A 21,524-nucleotide genomic window follows, 5' to 3' on the forward strand; every position below is an offset into this window, starting at 1 on the left:
ATGCGTGTGTGTGTATGCGTGTTTGGTCGCGCAAATTGTTTTTAACGGTGTGAGCATATTTATAAAATGCCTGACTGTAATCGCGCTACCGACATTTAGAAAGTCCTACTTTCAGTTTCTACTCGCATCGTTGCGGCTTTAATATTTCGCTCACAGAAGCTTGTATTTTTGCATGCGAGCTGTAATTCATCGCGTTGCAAGTACTTTTTTTGACTTCTATGGCACGTGGGTGCAATAATTTCACACCAGCAGCGCACTCATCATTCGCTTGCCAAGCGCAAATTTACATTCAGAAGCGTTTACTACTCATTCATTATGCATGTGTGAGGAAAATTAAAACTGAATTCAATTATGGGCCTCTTAGAAAGCGAATGTTTTTGCGTCGGCTGTGGATGTGAGTATTTCGTTTAATTTATTTAAAGCACCGTTATGCGTGAGAGCATGTACGCGGTATTTGTATTAAACTGCTTTCCGTTTGGAGAAGATTTCGTTTACTTGTCTACAGCGGAAAGGTTTCCATTGATTATTTCCCGAGTCCCGCAGGAGACATGCGCAGAATTGCTCGCTTATTTAATTAATATTTGAATATGTATAGTACATATATAAATGTTTATGTGTTGGATTTCAATTATAAATAGGAAATTTTGAATTGAATATTAAACGTATTTTGGCTTCCTTGTCAGTGAGGTGTTTTAAATTTCCGCCAAAAAATTGAATGACTGATTTTCCAGCACTAATCAGTCATTGGGTTGAGCTTGAAAAGTGTAGAAAATTGTTTCATTGTAGGAAGACTGCAAATTTGAATAATATTTTTATATTTAGTCATACCTTTGGCAAAAACGAAAACTAAAAAGGAAATGTCATATCGTTTCGGTAAATATTTCGAAGTTACACGCACATTTCAGAAGACATTTCAGAGTGCTTGGAAGTGCATTCCAAACTTTAAACTTTTTTCTCAAAACGGCTAAACTAATTAGTCTCAAATTTTAACACGAGCTTCTTAAATATATTTTTTAGTAATTCATCGTTCCACTCCGATAAATATTGTGTATAAACAAATTTTTTCGGAAGTTTTTGACGACATCTGTCGGAGAAATGGCTGGGTGAATGAGATGCGTTTTTTCACCAGCGGACACGATTTCTCATGTTTCGAACATCTGAAACACAAAAACCCAATTTATTCCTAAAAAAGTACCTAAATGGTTATCGTCCCTCCTAGAATCATGAAAAAATGTTGATAAATAAAAAAGTAATTATCGTTTTTTTTAATATTTCTCCATAATAAATTATAAAAAAATATGAGGGACGATAGTCAGGCGTTTGGTGAACATTAAAAAAACAAAACAAGCAAGGAAGGGCTAAGTTCGGGTGTCACCGAACATTTTATACTCTCGCATGATAAAGTGATAATCGAGATATCATTATCCGTCATTTACATATTTTTCAAATACCGTATTTGTGTAATGTTTTATTCCGCTTTCATCATTGGTTCCTAATGTATATAATAAAGGAAAACAATGTTTTGTTCTCGAAGGTAACTTTATTAATGATGAAACAGTTCGAATCAAGGTTTACAATGAGCAAAACTTACAATTAGAATCCAAAGTGAGAGTATGGAACATTCTCCTGGTTTGTTGTTGTAATAACTTAAATCTATAATACAAAGTAATAAGCTAATAATGAGAGAATTCGTTGTTATTGTAATTAAAGAACTTTAACTAAAATGCAATGACAAGAATGAGTTTGGTCAATGACGTGAGAGATTAACTAAAGCTTAATATAAGTTGTTGGTAGTAAGGGCAATAGTACTTATGTGACTATATATTATACATAGAAGGCATCAGATGGAATTCAAAATAGCGTTATATAGGAAGAAGGCGTGGTTGTGAACCGATTTCACCCATATTTCGTACATGGAATCAGGGTGTTAAGAAAATATTATATACCGATTTTCATTGAAATCGGTTGAGTAGTTCCTGAGATATGGTTTTTGGTTCATAAGTGGGCGACGCCACGCCCATTTTCAATTTTTAAAAAGGCCTGGATGCAGCTTCCTTCTGCCATTTCTTCCGTAAAATTTAGTGTTTCCGACGTTTTTTGTTAGTCGGTTAACGCACATTTAGTGATTTTCAACATAACCTTTGTATGGTAGGTGGGCGTGGTTATAATCCGATTTCTTCCATTTTTGACCTGTATATGGAAATGCCTGAAGGAAACGACTCTATAGAGTTTGGTTGACAAAGCTATTGTAGTTTCCGAGATATGTACAAAAAACTTAGTAGGGGCGGGGCCACGCCCACTTTTCCAAAAAGTTACGTCCAAATGTGCCCCTCCCTAATGCGATCCTTTGTGTCAAATTTCACTTAATATCTTTATTTATGGCTTAGTTATGACACTTTATAGGTTTTCGGTTTTCGCCATTTTGTGGGCGTGGCAGAAGGCCGATTTTATTCATCTTCGAACTTAACCTTCTTATGGAGCCAAGAAATACGTTTACCAAGTTTCATCATTATATCTCAATTTTTACTCAAGTTACAGCTTGCACGGACGGACGGACAGACGGACATCCGGATTTCAACTCTACTCGTCACCCTGCTCACTTTGGTATATATAATCCTATATCTGACTCTTTTAGTTTTAGGACTTACAAACAACCGTTATGTGAACAAAACTATAATACTCTCCTTAGCAACTTTGTTGCGAGAGTATAATTAAGCAAATCGGTTGAGTAGTTCGACCAGAATCATGTCCGCCAGTTTGAAAAAGTGTGTTTTGAGAAAAACGCGTTCAAAGTTTGAGGTGTGCCCTCCGAACGTCGAGCGGTATTATTATTTTTGGACCCTTTTCGAAACCTTCCAATGGTAAAGTGGGTTTTTACATTATTTCTAAGGGTATAAGGGAATAGAAAATGCAAAAAAAAATTTTTTTTGGAAAAAAGATAACTCTACTGACCCCTTAAGGCCGAAATTTTGGCCAGAAATCTTTTTTCTTTTGAGAATTCGCCATTTTGTATTTTGCTTATTCTTTCGATTAGCTTTACTAGATTTAATATTATTTTAACGAAATCTTTGTAAATTTTTAATTTCAGAGGATCCCGTTCAGAGATATAGTGGTCATCCCGAAACATCTTTTTGAGAGCAGTTTACAGAGATCAGCTGTAGTTCCTTTCCAAATAAATATTTTTGTTAAGACTAATGCCGGTATTATGTTTGTCACGATTTTCTCATGTTAGAGACATTGTCATTGTCACAATGGTAATTTAGTTACTCCGTTAGTCAGGAGTCTCATTTTGGTATTCTATATACAGTCAAAAGAACAAAGGCACAATGCTCTTTCGGTTTAACGCTCTTTTATTTTAACGCGGGAATTACCCTAAATCATCTATCCGATTGCACATATAAATATATTAAACCAACCAAAGGTCTAATACGTTATCTCCGATTGCATGGTATATTACTTTCGGCGAAAAATAAACCCGATGTTTGAAAAAATAGATTTAGAAGAGAAAGGAGCAATAAAAGAACTTTGGAAAAACCACGACGTTTGTTCTAAAAGTATCGCCAATTTTGTATTTCTTGTTCATGAACATCAATTTTGTATATTGCACTTCTGCCATAGTTTTTTCCAATATCCCAAGCACTTGTGATCTTCTTTAGCTCCTCCTTCGATGCTCTTTCATGAGCCTCTTCAGTTTTCGGAACAAAGAAAGGAATTGGGGGCCAGTTGTTAAGAATATAATGGCTACGACATTCTTAATGTTTTTTTGGTCAAATGTTCGCGCACAAGCAACGAAGGGTGAGCAGGGCCGTTATCATGGCGCAAAAGTAAATTTTTGTTCTTCCACAGATCCTCAAACTAAAAAACTATTACCATTGTTTTATTAGCTTCATATTTCTTCATTATCAGCTTCATTAATGTTTTCGTTTTTCTTAACTTGCCCGGACGTATGGCACGCTCTTTGTCGTTCACATTTCTTCGACCCTCGGAAAACATTTTTTACCGCCGATAAACGTTGTTTCTGTCCAAGGTAGCTTCCCAATATGCCACAGTTAACATTTGGAATGGGTTTGTGCATTTAATTTTGTTTTTAACACAAAATTGTATACAGATTTTTTGGAACAAGCAAAAATAAGCTGTCAAAAGTTAATTAAATATTCAAAATGGCCGAGTTTCTTAGCATAAGTAAGGGATATGAGGACGAACAAAGCGCAAAAAAAAAAATCGAAAACCGAATGCATGTAGCCCGCGAAAATTGAAAACAAAAACTGTTCAAAAGCAAGAAAGGTAACTGAATAATTTGACTGACTTATCATTTTATTTACTTTTATAAGTATATTCTTTAATATTTCTTTTTGCTTTTGTTAAAAATAATTCTTGGTTTTTATTTGTTTTTAGACATGGCAATTATTAAATTTATTTACATGTTAAGATAGCCTCGTTTAGCGCTTACGCTCTACTTCGGCTGTGTTATATACTACTACGAACAAAAAATTCATTTATTCATAAATTTAGAATTTTTAATTTATTCTTAAAAACCTATTTCGTCGTCAACAAAGTAATCCCCCTCTGCCACAATACACTTGTGCCAACGTTTTCTCCAGTCCTTGAAACACGTTCACATTTAATATCTTCAATTGATTCAAAACTGTTTTCCCGGAGCGGTCGTTGGAGTTTGGTGAATAGCCAGAAGTCATACGGAGCTAAACACGTCGGTTGCAGCACGAAATTTGGCGAAAAACTTACTGAGAATCAATGCAGTATGCGACGACATTTGGTACAGATGTCACTGACATTATTTCGACGAATGGATTTTAGCGCGAAATTTAAGGGAGGGCTTAGGGTTTCAAGGTAAAAAAAAGACTTTTTTGGCGAAATTATTTGTACAAGTAAAATCAAATTATAACACTAGTTTACAGTACATTTGTTGCCGAAGAAATTTTAGCTGTTGCTGACTCCATTTAATATGCTATTTCCAAAAATATAATTTAAATATTTTTATCAGCTCTAGTTTCAGAGTTTCAGCCATGTAGGTATTACACAGAAAAAAACCTCTATTTATTAAGAAAAATAATTAATCATTATGTTCTAATAAACTTCGTTTTAAAGCTCTTCTCCGATGTGTAGACTTTGGAAAATGACGTATTAGAGACCAACATTAGTCAGACATCATATTTGTATCCCAGAAACACTGATAGCGCTCTTCCATGACGCGTAAGTCTTAATGTATACGCTCTCCCTTCTCTTCGCTCATATCTCCAAAATTTTCCGGAAACCTCTCTAGGTGACTATGGAGGAAGTGTAGCAGAAGGTCTCTACAAGTTCAATGTAATTTTCAAATTTTTTATTTCCGAGAAAATTCTGCATCACAGATACGAATGCTGTCCAAGCCTTCAGTTCTGACTCAGTCATAGAATTTCTAAATTGAGTATCTTTCGTAAGTTGTCTAATTTGGGGGCCATCGAAAATTCCGGCTTTAATCTTTTCCATAGTGAGCTGAGGAAATTTTTGGCAAATGTAAGAAAAGCAGTTCCCATCTTTATCTAGTGATTTTACAAACTGTTTCATGATGCCCAGTTTTATATGTAATGGTGGCAGGATAATTTTGTTACGAGCTTCTAATGAATTGTGGACTATATTGTGCTTTCCAGGCTCCATTTTTTCTCTCAAGGGCCAGTTTTTTCTCACCCAATGCTGTTGTGTAGCTCTACTGTCCCAAAGACATATAAAACAGGGAAACTTGGTATAAACACTTTGTTGACCGAGCAGAATGTTGACCATTTTTAAATCGACACAAATTTGCAACTCATGGTCAATGTATTTTATTTTGTTCAAGACTAGCGAAATGTTACAATATTCCTCCTTTAACTTTGTACTGTGGGCAATAGGTACCCCAGCGTATTTATTTCCATTTTGTAATAGAATACATTTAAGGTTACGTTTTGAGCTGTCAATGAATAAACGCCAGTCGTTTGGTTCGTATCGCTTCAATCCCATTTTTATCAACAAGTTTTTGATATCTGAACAAAAGCTAATGCCGTTTTCTTCGGAAAAATAACGCCGTAATTCTGCATCTCTTTCACGATAAAAATCATTATAATCAATCGTTCTTTGATATTTTTTTTCATTTAAAAATTTTTAAATTTAAAGTGTAAACTGATGTTTACCTCTAAAAATTCCGCCATTTTGTAGGTGGAAAACACCCTTAATTTAAAAAAAAAATTGCCAAACGTTGGGGGCGGTATTTTGTATGTTAAAAATTTGTATAAATTTTGGAAATGAATCGGTGAAGTAGAAATGACAGTGAACACGGACTTTGGAAAACAAATTTTTAGAGAAAAGCGTCTAAAGTTTATGAACTAAAAAAGTGACGAAAAAAGTTACCCTATATTGTCAAAAGTGTGCTCAATAATGTACAAAAAGTCCGAATAAAATTACTGAATCTATATTTAAGAAACAAATTCGAAAAAACAGTATTTTTTTACTTTGAAACCCTAATTACTCCATTTAATTAAAAAGTCTTACTATTTTTTGCCACAGTAGTCTATACATATATGTATATGTAAATAAAATAGGTACAATAGAACTACTTACTGCCTATAAAAAAATGGGTTGCAACATAGCCCTGAAAAGTCACCTTCTGGACTCCCATCTGGATTTTTTCGCCGAAAATTTAGAGGGCGTAAGTGACGAACACGGGGAATGGTTCTACCAATACATTTCTGCTATGGAAAAACGGAGTGGAGTGCCAGTTTGCTTGCCGATTACTGCTGGACATTGTTAAGATATGCTCCAAAAACAAAAAATCGCCGAAAAACGTCGACAGTGACATTTTAAGGTACTCTTTGGTTAATAAAATAATATATCTGTCGCTATAACTATAGGTGATAGAAGAAATATGTAGCTATTTTCTGCATTTGTGGAAATTTTTACATAATAAACACTTTGTTCTGTTCTGTGTGGCAATTGTTTTCTGAAATCATTAACAGTTTTTTGTTGTTAATAGGTCTAAGACCTGCTGCCTTTACTCCATACATTTGCATATATCTTACCAACCTTGCGCATAACATAACATTAGTGTGAATCATATTCCATAAAAAAAGAAAAAAGTTAACCTCGGTTGCACCGAAACTAGAGTAATCTCCAAAAATAAAATAAAAAAATTCCATAAAATTACTTGATTTAGATTGTTTAAATTGTATGGCAGCCTTATGCTTTAGTGCTCCAATCTGAAATATTTATTCAGATATTATAGCGCTGCCTTTGATAATTCTCTCTGCCTAATTTAATGAAGATATTTTTTTCAAATAAAAGAGTTTTCCATATAAGTTTTGAGTAATGCTCAGCATATTGGAGAGAAAACGAGGTGTGCAATTTTTCAGACCCATATCTCAAATATTGAGGAACTAGTTAAGGTAGAGATAGATAGCGGAGTCTCCGACGTTTTCTTTTGGGTATTACAAACGTCGTGGCAACGTTTGATTTATACAAAAACGGTGTTTAAGTGACACGATTGCCTTTCCAACATTTAACATTTTGTCGCTGGCAATGTTATAAGTATTTTATTTATTTACACTTATCATATACTTATCAGTAGTCAATGTATTTTAGCTATATACCAGTTTCTTATCTGATACATTGTTTGCCATCAGCTAATGAATTATTCATATTCCTGTGTTATTTTTAGGCATTTCAACTTGCTTCTAACTGTTGTGGTGGAACCACAACTGCAAATTGATGTTTGGGTGTTAAAGTGAAATACAACGCGGCATTAGAGGAAACAGGAGATTTGCTGTGATAAGATAATGATCATTGCCGGGGTTGGTTATGGTGCACATATGTAGTAGATGGAAGTCTGACTATTCAGAAAAATACGTACATTAGGGTATTCGTTACTTTCCAATTTGATGGTGTCTTTACAAAGACAAACAGTTTTTGCTCTAAAAAGGCGATAATTTCCAATTTAAATTGTGCCTAAAACATTTTACTTTTTCCAAATCTTTTATAAGGGATTTTTTTGTTATTTTACATTTGTTAGCTTCATAACCAAATAAATCTTCAACTTTGAAAAAGTGTTAAGCTTGGAAAAAATAAATTTGGCCCTCTACAAAAGAGATTTTTTTCATAAAAGTATTTTTTTAAGCTTTATACGCAGTTAAAATTATGCGTCAAACGTACTGTTTTAATATAGTACACCATGCCGTATGAGCAACACAGAATGTACCTGCACTTTACGAGTATTAAGCATTTTTGCGAATACTCAGGTCTTTTTAGGAATTAGGCACGGCTTGAATTGAATAAAGTGCTTGTTTACGTAGGATACCTATCTTTATAATAAAAAATGAAAATTCAGTGGGTGTTTGCAAAGGAAAAATATAACGATTATTTACGACAATTATTTTAATCTCTTAGTGCTGATTTCGGTATGTTTGATTATTTATCAAGTACCAATACTTTCAATGTGAATTTTAGTAAATTATGCTCAGTCATTAGATTAGAGCTAATGGCATATTAGAATGCATGGATAGGCAATTACACCGGTCAACAAAAAAAATATTTTTTTTTGGGTTTCTGTTCTCATGCTTTAATTATGATTCTAGACATGGAAACACACTTAAATATTAATCTTTAGTTCTTTAAGTTTGCTTTGGGCTGATCTACATCGATAAGTATATTTGGGTTTAATACGAGAGAGAGATCATATGAGTATAAAAGAAATACAAAAATTATTCACTTTTAGACAGTAATTTCTTGTTATTTTACATTTATATATTATTGGTTATCACACATCTTGAATAAAAACGACACTTGTATCTAAAAAAAATTTTCTAATTATAATCTATAGTGAAATTGTAGAAAAAATATAAAAATCATCGAAAAATTGCTCTAATTTCTACGAAAGCAAACTTTAACCGGAAAAAATTTTTTTCCTTATTTTTGTCATAGGAGAAACTAAAGTTTAACATGTAGATGTCAGACCCAAAAATCGTGTTGACCGGCGTTATCATTTAATTATGACAATCACATATTCAGCGGGAAGTTCGATTTTTTTATATTAGATATAAGGGAGCTATTGAAATTTTTTCCCCGATTTTAACCAATCTATTCAAGGACACATTATTATTAGAAAAATATTTTCTCTCTATTTAATTGACATGTCTCAAAGAATTACCGATATTTGCGGGATAAAATTAGACATAAGCCTTGAGAAGCTCGAAAGACAAGTTAAGTCAAGTGAACTTTTGTGGCTTGCGATATATACTTTAAGCCTATTAGGGGACGGCACGCCCAGTTTTTAAAAAGCTTTTAAGCAACGACCACTGTTTGAACTTCGATACCGGTACTAAATCACAGTTTTGCATCTTAAGGGGTTATATAGGTTTCCTCGGGTAGAAAATATACTTTTTTCATAATTTTTTTTCTCGTACAAAAAATGAAATATGTTATTAGTATTTTTATTGTTACAAACATATACTATTAACAAACAAATTCTGAAATTTTTGAAAAAAATATTTTAAATTTGGCCTTTGAGACGCCATTTTCGGTGACCCATCGGAAAAAAGAAGCGCCCGCGTTTGCAGGATAACTCCTTATAGGATCATCTGAAGTGAAAAAATACGTATTTTAGGTAAAACCTTAGCTTAGAGCTAAAATGGAGGAAAAAACTGAAAATTGGATTTTTGGCAGACATTTTTACATAAAAACGAAAATTTGTAATCGAAAAAAAACTCCTTTGTCTAAGTCTTTTTGAATTGTATATCAAATACCTGTAAAATTTCATGAAGATTGGTTGAGTAGTTTTGGAGAAATCTTGCCAACCGACTTCGAAAACACAAATTTAAGAAAAAAACGCGTTCAAAGACGGCGCAATAAGCCTAGCTAGTTCGATTTTTTAAAACCCGTAAATCCATGTACCCTCTTAATATGCAATATGCTCGGATGTGCAAGAATACATGTATCGAGTTTCAACAATATATCTCAACTTATATTGAAGTTGTCATTTGCTTGGACTGACGAATACAAAGATAGTCACTCGGCTTACAACTCGCCTTCTCATCTTTATCATAAAAATATGTATTACACAGAGCACAATGCTATATCTATTTCAAATAGTTTTAAGTGGTACAAACAACTGTTATGTAAGTGAACAATATTATCACCTATATTATCTATTACTTACATATTTCTCAAATGCCAGTAAAGAAGAAGAAGAATTTTCAACAGCAAATGCTATTTAGCGCTCACTTAAGAAAGCAGGAGATATTTCCAAGAATTTATGTGAAATATATTAATGAAAAAATTAAGTCACGCCTCAAAACGAAACAAAATAAAATAAGAGACTCTACTGCACTCATTCACATAATTGAGAATATCTGCGTAAAAAAGTAATAAAAGAGGACAGCAGACAGACGGACGCGTCACCGCAATACCAACCGCATTACCGTCATCAATGCATCAACGGGACAAAAGGCATAATAGCCACCGCAGCATATTAAGCAGAATAGAAGAAAGTGGAGCACGAAAAGCAAAAGTGCAATAGTGAGCAGCAATATTAAGAAAATTTATAGTCACAAGGGGTTGTGAATGTGGGTATTTGTTGGTTATTTCGCTACGCCCACCTGCGGTGAACCAGAAAATTCGTTCTGCTGCTAGCAAACAAAAGAAATGATATAATGACAGTTTAAGTGCCAACGTTAGGATATTTCAGCGTACCGTAAAAATAGAATATGTGTTGAAAGGTCACATTGGAAAACTAACTGTCGCCATGCATATTTAACTCTGCAGTGTACTCAATACAAATTTTAGTTCTCTCAAAGCTTTAAGCTACTAGCAGCATATTAGTCGGCTCAAATTAGACAGATAATAAGAGTGGAATTTTGTAATTTTACAACGATACTGAATGTTAGTTAATATGCTTAAAGCATTAAAATTAAATATTTAAACTCCTGCTCACTCTTATGTGTGGAGGAAAAGACTCGAGGTTTAAGGGCGAAAAAATACATAAATTTTTCATGATTTTTAACGAAACGAATACAAGTACCATACATACATATGTCATGTTAGACAAAAATGTCAGATAAAAACTTAGGATGTGGAGTCTTAGCAAGTAAGGTTTAATGATGTTTTGAATATGTTTGCTAACTTTCAGCTTAATGTAAATCTCTCTTTGACTTGCCAGGCGTTAAAGAGTAGCCGATCGAACAGACTCTATGAGTTTTTCAAACAAACAGGCGGCACTTGTAGTGCAACCCTGCTCTAGCATGTCCTCTGACGCATTTGCAATTGTGCTACAAACTGTCTTAGTGAAGAAATTCTTATAAAAAAATATTTTAGTAACTCCTTAGTTTTGCTTTTTATAAACTATAATATAATATTGGGTAGTCGTTTTTTCGCTTTTGTCAATAGATATTGCTACCAATCATATTGTGTCATAAAGTGTTGTAACGGTGACATTTTAAGTTTCAATTAACCAAAACCAAACCAAAAAAAATAAACTCGGAGAAGTTTAAAAAAAGTTCAAGTCCAAGTTGAGCTGTTCTAAAATGAGTGAAAATAATGAAGAAATTCGTTATAAAGGGTGGGCCATCTAACGTTTTAATTTTGAATTATCTATATTTCGACATTGGAAACGCCAAATACCATTCGGAAAGTGACAGATATTCAGTAAAAGGTCTAAAATTTACGAAATGGGTCGCTATTCACTCGAAGAAAACTGGGAAATATTGAAAATTTGAAAGTTTGACCGAGGATGGTCAATTTTACCGAAAAATCATTTTTTCGGACGAGGCTCATTTCCACCTCGATGGTTACGTTAACAAGCAGAATTGTCACATTTGGGGCGCTACGTGCCATACAGCAAACGCTACACTCAATCTTTTACGCCCTATCTTTGAAAATCGCATAATCAGCAAAAGAGGTGATGTGAATTGGCCTCCCAGAAGCTGCGAGTTAACTCCGTTGGGCTATTTTCTGTGAAGAGCTGTTAAATATAAATGTTACGCCAACCATCCAGAAACAATTCAGGATCTAAAGTACGAGATTCAAGCTGCTGTAGCTGCCATAAGGCCTGAAACCATCGAGAAACTACTTCAAAATTAGGTGGATCGGATAAGCTACTGTAAACTCAGCCGTGGTGGTCATTTGTCCAAAATTGTTTTCCATAATTAATTTCATAAAACAACCTTTTAAATAAATGTTAGACCTTTGCAAAATATCAAGCCGTTTTTTCTTTAAATTTAAAATTTTATATGGCCCACCGGTTATTTTGAAATTTGTGTGTAAAAAAGGGAAGAATGCCACATAAGTTAAAAGATGATAAAGAACTTATTAACTTATTAACCTCAGGCAATTGTTTAGCCAAAGAAAAGTGGTCGTCCAAATATTCATAATGAATAGACGTCTAAATAGATCGGTTTAGCTTATATAGGTTGTTTTCGAAAGGATTTTAAATACATTTCTAACTCTCATTTCCCATTCTCTCTCAGTAACCCTAGATTTAAGGTTAACACGAAGGTTAATTTTTATTATAATTTAGGATGAATCTTCACAGCCTACATTCTGATCAATTGAATCAATATGGAGATGTATATAATTTTTAATTTATTTATGAAATCATCTATTTTGTGTATGAGTTTGGTTTCGATTTATTTTTTTAATCTTTGATCTATAAGTTACAAAATAAATAAGTTAATATAATCTAAGGAGTTACATGGGTTTACGTGTGTCAAAAAATCGTTTTTTTTATTGTGTTATTAAATTCTACAACACCTCTAGAATATTGTTCTAAATTTTCGGAGATACAGCCCTGAAAACTTGTGCGTTCGAGGCGAGCTAAGGGTGCCGGCTTTCAGATTTCTCGAGAACTAATCAACCGATGCTCACGAAATTTTAAACAGGTGTTTGAAATAGACTTCTTAAAGACTTGGATGAAGAATTATTTTTCCGATTACAACTATTTGAAAAGAAAATGTTGCGAAATTTTCACTGAAATTTTCATATTTTTGTAAAAGTTTCGGGCAATTTTCAGTTTTTTCCTTCGTTCAAGTTCAAAGTTCTAAGTTAAAGTTTTAAATAAAACACGTAGTTTTACACTTTAGTTGATCCTGTGAGGAGTTATCTTGCCAACGCCGGCGCTTATTTTTTCCGAGGTGTCACCGGAAATGGCGCCGCAGTGGGTGAGTCCAAAAATTTCAGAATTTCGATTATTCATAGATAGGTTATAAATATATAAAGTACTATGAAGCCTTTCGCTAATAGTTCATCTTATTCCGGTATTGCATTATCAGAAAACATTTTTTTAGGTGTTTTACTAAAAGGCGCAGATATTAAAAAATCTGCAGTAGTTCTTGCATTGCGGACAATATACAGATACATTTTTCTTCTTGTCAGTTACATGCCTATGAAGAAAGAATTTTAAGGCCGACTACTTTCAGAGATATTTACAATTGAGGCTTCGTTCTTCGTTTTAAAGATTTTAGCTGCAGATCTTCCCTAAAATCTGTACCATTCGCTCCACTCTCTCACATTATACTCTTCATGTTTTGAAATATTATATTAATATAATACTTGTATTATATCTGATAGGGTACAAAACCAATATCCTGACATTTTTTAGAAGAATAATTGTAAATTCCTGCTGTTGCTTGTCGCTGGAAAAATCTCTAATGACAATAAAAGGACTTAAAATTTATTATGAATAAATCATTTTACGACTACATTTAGCGCTGCATTGGAGGCATGAGTTTGTTGCAGGGCATTGCAAGAATTACTAAACACTGAACATTATTATTATATACCAAAAAAAAAAAAATTCTGATCGTGTGTTTCTGTGGGTGCAATTATAATCTGATAATGAATAATAAGTTTTATAAATCCAAATATTTATAATGGCAATATAACTAAATTATTTTGATGAAAAATTACTCTATTTGAGCTTTGTTGCGTGATTTTCGGTAGTTTATTACAAATTATTGAGGAAAACGAATAATAGGTGGTTTGAAGCTTTGAATATTAATACTAGCGATAAGATTGTATCAAAATTTATAGGTTATAAACTAATATTTAATATATTTATGCAATCATATTTAACAATAATCAAATGTAATGTGCGGGGAGAGTAGTCTTTTTGTTAGGGTTGAGAACAGCAATTACTTTAACTTAAGTGGGTTCCGCAGGAAGAGGATATTACAATGCAGGCAAAAGGTTTAAAATACTAGACGTAAAACGAAAGCTTAACCTTTTCTGAATATATAACTACATACATATGTACACCCTATAAAAACATTTAGTGCATAAACTTGTACACGAAAGTAGCTGGGAATTTCGAAAAAGAACGACGGATACAGCCGAAATTGATAACAAACCAGAGTGAGAATAAAAAGAATATAATAAAAATGAGAGAGTACGGCGTTTCGAGAGAGCAAGAGCTTATTTGTAACAGCAAGCTGTCATAGTAAGAGAAATACAGGTTCTCTGTGAACTGATACTTCAAGTCTGAGAAATTCGAATATCTCAAGGTGTTTTGTGAAAGAAACTCACATCCGAACACACACGAAACCCACACGAGCGTGAATCTAAGCGGATTGTGGAAAATATTGTGTGCCAGTAGTTAGAGAAGACGTGATAAACTGTTTGTCGCATTTCGTAACAAATAAAGAATGAAAGTTCGCAGTTTCAATCGGTTTGAGGCAAAGGAACAAACGCAAGACGCGCGGTAAAGAGCATGGCTAATGGCTTCTTATACGAGCACAACTATACGCCACGCATAGTAAATCTGTATGTATGTATGTACGTATGTCAGTGCTATTGATTACTTTGCGAGCGCAGGAATTGAGCAGAGCGTTGCTACACAGGCACTCGGTAATAGATTCAGGCCGCGGGCATGAACATAAAAGCGTTACAATTTTTATTGGCAACAAAAATTACAACCACAACCTCATCAATGTGTAGATGGAGGGCACTCGGCTGGCTGGCTGCGTGTGGTGCGCCTTCTTGCGACCTGCTTTTCAGGCCTCCAATGTACTTTATTGGGATACTATTTTTTGTGGCTGAGACGAGCAACGCGACTCGCAGCGCGCTAATGCTATCAATGTTGCTCAGGATTTTATGTGTAGACACCATGTTGCCTTTGTCCAAGCAAGGAGAGAGCGGGCAACTGCGATTTGGCAACATTATGTATGTGGTAAATACAATATATATTGGTACATACTATAAGTGTGTCAGTATGTTTCATGGCTTGAAGCCTTTGCTTGTTTTGCTGCTGGCAAATGGGAAATTTCTCTTCAAAGGTCTTGGCACGTTTCAATGCTAACGTTAAGCATGGAGTGGTCCGTGACGTAATGCTCACGCAGCAAACAAGCAAATAACGCGACAAATTGGCGTATGCAAATTTTGTTTTCAATTTAATTTCCATTTTTTGCCTTTACTCGCTGTTTGCAGATATTTGTACTTATTGGATGGCGCTACGTGTCTGCATTTTTGGAATCCTAATCAAATAATGTTCATATTGGTTACAGACAGCAATCACTCAACCGCTCAGATTTCATGAAAGGACTGATAAGATGTTTCAAAAAGAAGAAACAAAATTCATGTGAAAGGTGTGTAAAAATTCAGCTTGAGTATTTATAGAAAGGGTTTAATGGTTAAAAAAGGGTGTGAAGTAATAGAAGATGCTACCTTTATATGGATACAGTGTACCTTTTCAATCAGTCAGAATAAATAATGTCTTATAAATGAAGCACTACTGTGGATTTGACACGTAATAAATAAATTATGCCGTTAAAAGGTGTTGCGAGCTGCGTGTCTTTAGACAGTGCTGAAAATAGCTTCTTCGTGAGTTCATACATTCTATTCTCGGCAGCATACTTTCGAAATTATTAGGGCAGTGTTTGCTTTTACAAATTATTTAAGGGTTACATGGGTTTACGAGTTTCAAAAAATAGATTTTTATTATTCTATTAAATTTTACAAGACCCCTTGAATATTTTCCTAAATTTTCAAGTGGATCCGAGTAATTGTTTCGGAAATACAGTCGTGAGAACGTGTGCGCTCGAGGCTAGCTAGGCTAAGTGCGCCGTCGTTAAACGCGTTTTTCTCGAAACTGTGTTTTTGAAGTCTTTCAATATTTTTTCATTCGTCCAAGTTCTAGTGTGTGTTTGTTACAATAAAAATTCTAATAAAATATTTAATTTTTTAAAAGTTTTAAAGTTGTTGAAAAACACTGTTTTTACCGTAGGAAATCCATGTAAGCCCTTAAGAAACCCTTCCCAAACCTTTTCGCAGAAATTAGGATATTGCAATTTTCACACTCTTCCTTTACGGCCTACATCAAAGCTTAATGGCTTTTATGTAATATATTCCGTAGAAGATACTTTTGGTATTTTTACTTTCTCAACTATATTTCTTTTTTGTTACGTTAGTTATTCTTAATATTTTTCATTCTAATATTGGAACAATGAACAACAGCAAACGATGCGATTATTTATCAAAATATTCTCCATAATTATCTCTTTATTATTTTATGAATAATAGCAATGCTTGCGAGCTTTCGTCGATAGAGTTCATGAAGAGCAATCTTTGCATCTTTAGTTCCACAACTGTTTAGCATGAAGTTGTCATGGACAATAGTTTGTATAACAAAAAGTTTTGGTTTCTAGTTTAATTGATTTTCATGGAATTCTTTCTTTGGCGAACACACTTTCCACCCTAACTTTCTATTTTTTGCTTTTATTAAATTGGTAGATTTTTTATTTTTTATTTTTTTGCGCCTAAACAGATTTATGCCAAGTTTAAGGTGCTTTGTCGGAACTTAAAAACTATTCAAATACATGATTTTTGCTGGCTTCATAAAGGACTGGGCTAATCAATCTTAGTGCGATTCCCGTTTTGACCAACAGCCCTAGCACCTAACCTAATGTACGATAAGTGTTCGTTCTTCTTTGAATCTCCCAACAACATACGTTAATTTGTCTGATCTACGATTTGGGTTTGTATTCAGTCATGATGGCTCGGCGCATATAGATTTTCGGATTAATGAAGGCTCTAATATGTATAGACATATTTGTGATTGGCTCGAATACTTTTGTTAAGTGGTCGATCGAGTTACTACTTCTTTCAGTGGCGTTAATCAACCTAAATTTTGATTGAAATTCTGCCACAGAAATTCCACTGTTTGCACCTACTCGTAGAGTGATTTATGTACTGTCAAAAAAGAGCAAGGCTATACTAAAATCGCATTTCACTTAAAAAATGATGGTAAAATCACGGGTCACCGGAAATGGCGTCGCAATGGTCGAGTTTAAAATATTTTTTCCCAAATTTTCAGAATTTCTTTGTTAATAGTGCATGTTTGTAACAAAAAAAAATTATAAAAAAAATATTTCATTTTTTATATGAGAAAAATTTTTTTAAGGAGGCTGTTTTTTACCAGAGGAAACCCATGAAAATCCTTAACACAGTTGAAATCAGTAAGATAAACGGAAAGCGCTGAGCATGATGAAACGTTGGAGTATGACAATTCTAATGGCCGACACTCAGCCGATTGAGGCATAATCCTTTAGACAACTCTTAATATTTCAATTGAAAATAAATTGGGTAGCCAGGGTGTAGGAATGTGAAACCACGCGGTAGCACAAGATTGAGTGGACGTTCTTTCGATATTCTTAAATAAAACAACCAACCAAAAAGTAACAAATGAAGGCGGGAGGAACGAGTTATTTGTGTTTGGAAAAGATCCATTGGTTCTCATACCTTTTGCACCACAGAGGCAGGACTGTTCACTAACTCACTAAAACTATTTTGATTTCTTATACATAGTGCAATCTCGTGTTGACAAGATATTTATTAGCTCCGCTTTTCAACTATGTACTTTAGTGATAACGAATTTTTGTGAATGCGCCTGAATTAGGCAGCAATTTTGTAGTTTGAATTGATTTATGGTATAAATGATCAGTTAAAAATCTGAAACCATATTTATTTGGTACATAGAGTAATGTTAGGTTAGGCATAGACCAGTTTGGTCCTTTGCGATACCAGATGGAGTTCACTTGTTAAGTCCAAAAGGAGTACTCATCTTTTAGGATACCTGTGCTTGACATGAATTTTAACAAAATCTGCGGCCTCACTGTCGAAACCTCCCCTAGTGTATCATACTGTGGGGACTCCAGATAATTACAGCATAGTCTTGCCAATGCGAAACAAGTGCACAAGAGATGTTCCATTGTTTCTCTGGTGCCTTGCTCTAGCCATTTCCTGCAGTCCTCTCGATCCGAGGGTAATGTTAATATACTAACGTAATCAAATTGAAAGGTGAATTTTCAGTTTATACTTCGCGTGTTTTTCGAATCGATAAACTTTTTTTCTGTAAGTTGGTAGTACTGTTAGTGATATCTATGCTAAATTTCACGTCAACATATTAATTAGTATTTGAGATACGCGTCGTTTTGTGAGGCTCTAAAAGTGAATTTTTCGATTTTTCCCAGGTCTGAATTTATTGAACAAAGAAGACCGATAATGCACCATCTCATACCACATTGGGTTATTCGTAATCATTTCGCCACGTTTTCAACGAATATCGCGCCGCAACCACCGCATTCGCCTGATTTACCTTCGTGCAACTTCTGGCTATTCAGCAAATTCACATGACTACTCCGAGAACACCATTTTGACTCAATGGAGGATATAAAAGCGGAATCGAAGTAGGCTGTGATGGCCATCAGGACGGAGGATTTTTCCAAGTGCTATGATGACTGGAAAATTTGTTGACATAAGTGTATTGCAGCGGGAGGAGATTACTTTGAAGGAGATGAAATGGACAAAATTCACCTTTCAATTTGATCACAGTAGTATATTACTTTTTATCACTGTTTTTCTGCTAAGGTAATTTAAAATTACGAAAACTGCAATCAACGCTTGAATTAGTGACTTTCCTATTATATAATCATTTATGATATTCGTAATCGGCCCAACCATAGGAAGGTTTATAGGCACTCAGCGTGTATTCGTCATGCAAATTAAAGTCTGAAATTCTTGTTTTTACTCACCTTTTATTTGTTTAACGGGTCTGTTGAGTATCAGCAGAATGACAGCGAAAGTCGCGTCTTTAATTTGTTGTTTTTTGTTTTTTGTTTTATCTTTTGAATTAGAGTCTCGATTTCCGTTTCTACGCCACGCTCTTTCACGACTCAGCTGATGATTTGCTATTCGTTGTTATTACTTTTTTCGCTCAAAAACACGAGAGCGAAACTTTAGTTTTTTTTTTTTGTAATGAGAGCACTTTTCTACTGCATTAGTGTTGGTAGTTGTATTTGCTGTAGCATTATTATATTAATTATAACTTTCTACTTATGCGCTTCTTTTGTTTTATTTGTATTTCTGTGTATTTTTCGTTTAGCAAACAACGTTAAATCAATACAAAGCACTCGAACAATTTTGCACGCATCCGTGTCGGTTCGTATAGCTGCAGAGAGCAGAGCGGCAAGCAGTGTCAAGCGTTATTACTGCTGCTGACGACGCGCTTTCGTTGGTTCGCTTGTTTGTTTGTTGTTCTTGGCTGAAGTTCGGTATTGTTTTTTTTTTGCCGGGATGATGATGCCGTTAGCGCTGCGTAAACGAGGGAGGTTGCACGTATTAGCAGAGCGGGAAGTAGGCGAAGGCGAGGGAATAAAATGTGTATTAGTATTAGTGTGTGTTGATAAAAGAAGGACTCCGTTCAATTGTGTGAAAATGCGCTTGTGCGACGGAAAAAATTACGAATAATCGAAAACTATGTTAAAAGTTCAATGTTGTGTGTGTGTGTGAGTGTGCTTAATCAGCTAATTGCGCGTGGCCTCGTGGAGCTATGTGTTGGTTGTGAGTGCTTGTTTCTTGGTGGGTGTGTTGGTCGGTGTCTTAATGTCACAATGGACCGAAGACACAAAGAAAAGTCGCAATTTGATGGTCGACATTTAGGCGCATCAACGTTTGCGGCGCTTGTGTGCGTGTCAATGAGAGAGAAGATTGTATAAAAAGAAATAAAAACAACAACTGCCATACACTGCGGAGCTAACAGTTCTCTAAAATTACTAATGTTAGCCAGAGTGCTTAAGTTATGCTCTCCTTCTCCCCATTGACAGCGCGCTTGTGTGTGTGTGGGTGTGTGTGTAAGTGTAATGTAAGCTTTTCGCTTAGCGACTTTGGGGCGACTTTCGGGATAGAGATTTTTTCTTACAATGACAGGCACTGCTGATGGACCGATTTGATGTGGCTGCTCGTATTTTCAGCAAGTTTCACGCTGTAATTCTTTTCTCGTCCTCTCTAATGGCTGTCCTGCAACTTCGCTGCGGAACCGTTATTCAACAAAAATTATTTAATTATTTCGCTTTCTGCGTTTTGCTGTTCACGCTAGTAGAGCTACGTTGTTTTGTTGTAATTACGACAACATTTTCCAGAATTTAGCTTCTCTCAGGCGCGCCGTGTTCGACTTAAGTTGGAGGGGCTTTGTAGTAGAAAGAAATACCGAAAAAAACTGTGAACTGCCGCCGATTACACAACACAAATGATATGGAGAAATTTCACACTGCTCGCAAAGTGCGCAGAAATTTCTTGATATCAGCAAAGAAAATTGCTCAAAATAAAACTAGAAGAGGAAATTATAACTGTAAATGTGTGCCATGCATATTTTCTTTGGTTCAATGTTGCCCCTACAGAAAATCAATAAATTCATATTTCGTTGACCGTTCGCAATTTTCGAGGTCCGCTGACCGAGTTTTCTCTGCTGAGTTTTTTTTTGTTTTTAATTTTTCTATAAGATTTTTTTAACTCGAATTTAAGTTTGCCTCGGTTAATAGTTTTAGCACTCTATCTTGACACTTGAACTCTATCGCCAACCACGTAAAATATATGCATATACACATATGTATATATATATATATATATATATATATGTATGTACGTATAGCAATCAATTGCTTTCTCCTCCGCACTCCCACACTTTTTTCACTATCGACACACTGATTATTTTTCGTTCTCTACCACCAATGAAAGTTGCCTGTAATGGCTCAGCCTTCAATCGCGTTGGCTTAGCTTTTCTATTAACGGTATTCTCAAGTATTCACTGGCTTCAAAAGTTTTCACATTAAGGTTTCAATTTTAACATTAATTTGTTCAAATTCTAAGTAAGCTCCTCAATATAATTTTAAATAAAAATTTAGATTTTTCTTCTCTCTATATGTGTTCACCTTCAGCGCTGCAATTATTCCTCGTCAACGTTCACGGTCGATGCTCATTCGCGTTTTGAGGTATTACAGTATAGAAAATCCTATGGAAAGCGCTCATCGGCCAGCATTTCCTCATAGGTTGGAGTGTGACAAACGATACGAAATCGATTTTTTACCCAAATGACACGAATGACAGGCAAGCACGCAAGCAGTCAGAAACACTGGTGGAGCTTTGAAAGCTCCAAAGACCGTTAATGCAAAATAAATGCTGGTTATGTCGCGTAAAGCGCTTACAGCCACACATTGTCGTGGTTTTGGCTTCCAAAAATACGA

General features: G+C 34.7%; 1 protein-coding gene across 8 annotated transcripts in view; it reads right to left on the reverse strand.

Annotated features, from left to right (window-relative positions):
* LOC120768475 (synaptotagmin 1) overlaps positions 1-21,300 on the reverse strand; it is an 81,385-nt gene extending 60,085 nt beyond the window's left edge. For 6 of the 8 annotated variants that reach the window (XM_040095184.1, XM_040095190.1, XM_040095188.1 and 3 more), the window contains exons 1-3: positions 21,213-21,271; positions 20,204-20,470; positions 19,038-19,596 (exon numbers count right to left, since the gene is read on the reverse strand). The gene's annotated coding sequence lies outside the window, so the exon portion shown is untranslated. Of the gene's footprint in view, positions 1-19,037; positions 19,597-20,203; positions 20,471-21,212 lie in introns of all 8 variants that reach the window. The other 2 variants (XM_040095189.1, XM_040095183.1) reach the window with 2 other exon arrangements.
* Between the last annotated feature and the right edge of the window lie 224 nt (positions 21,301-21,524).

This window comes from Bactrocera tryoni, chromosome 2, assembly GCF_016617805.1.
Source record: "Bactrocera tryoni isolate S06 chromosome 2, CSIRO_BtryS06_freeze2, whole genome shotgun sequence".
NCBI classification, from domain to species: Eukaryota; Metazoa; Arthropoda; class Insecta; order Diptera; family Tephritidae; genus Bactrocera; species Bactrocera tryoni.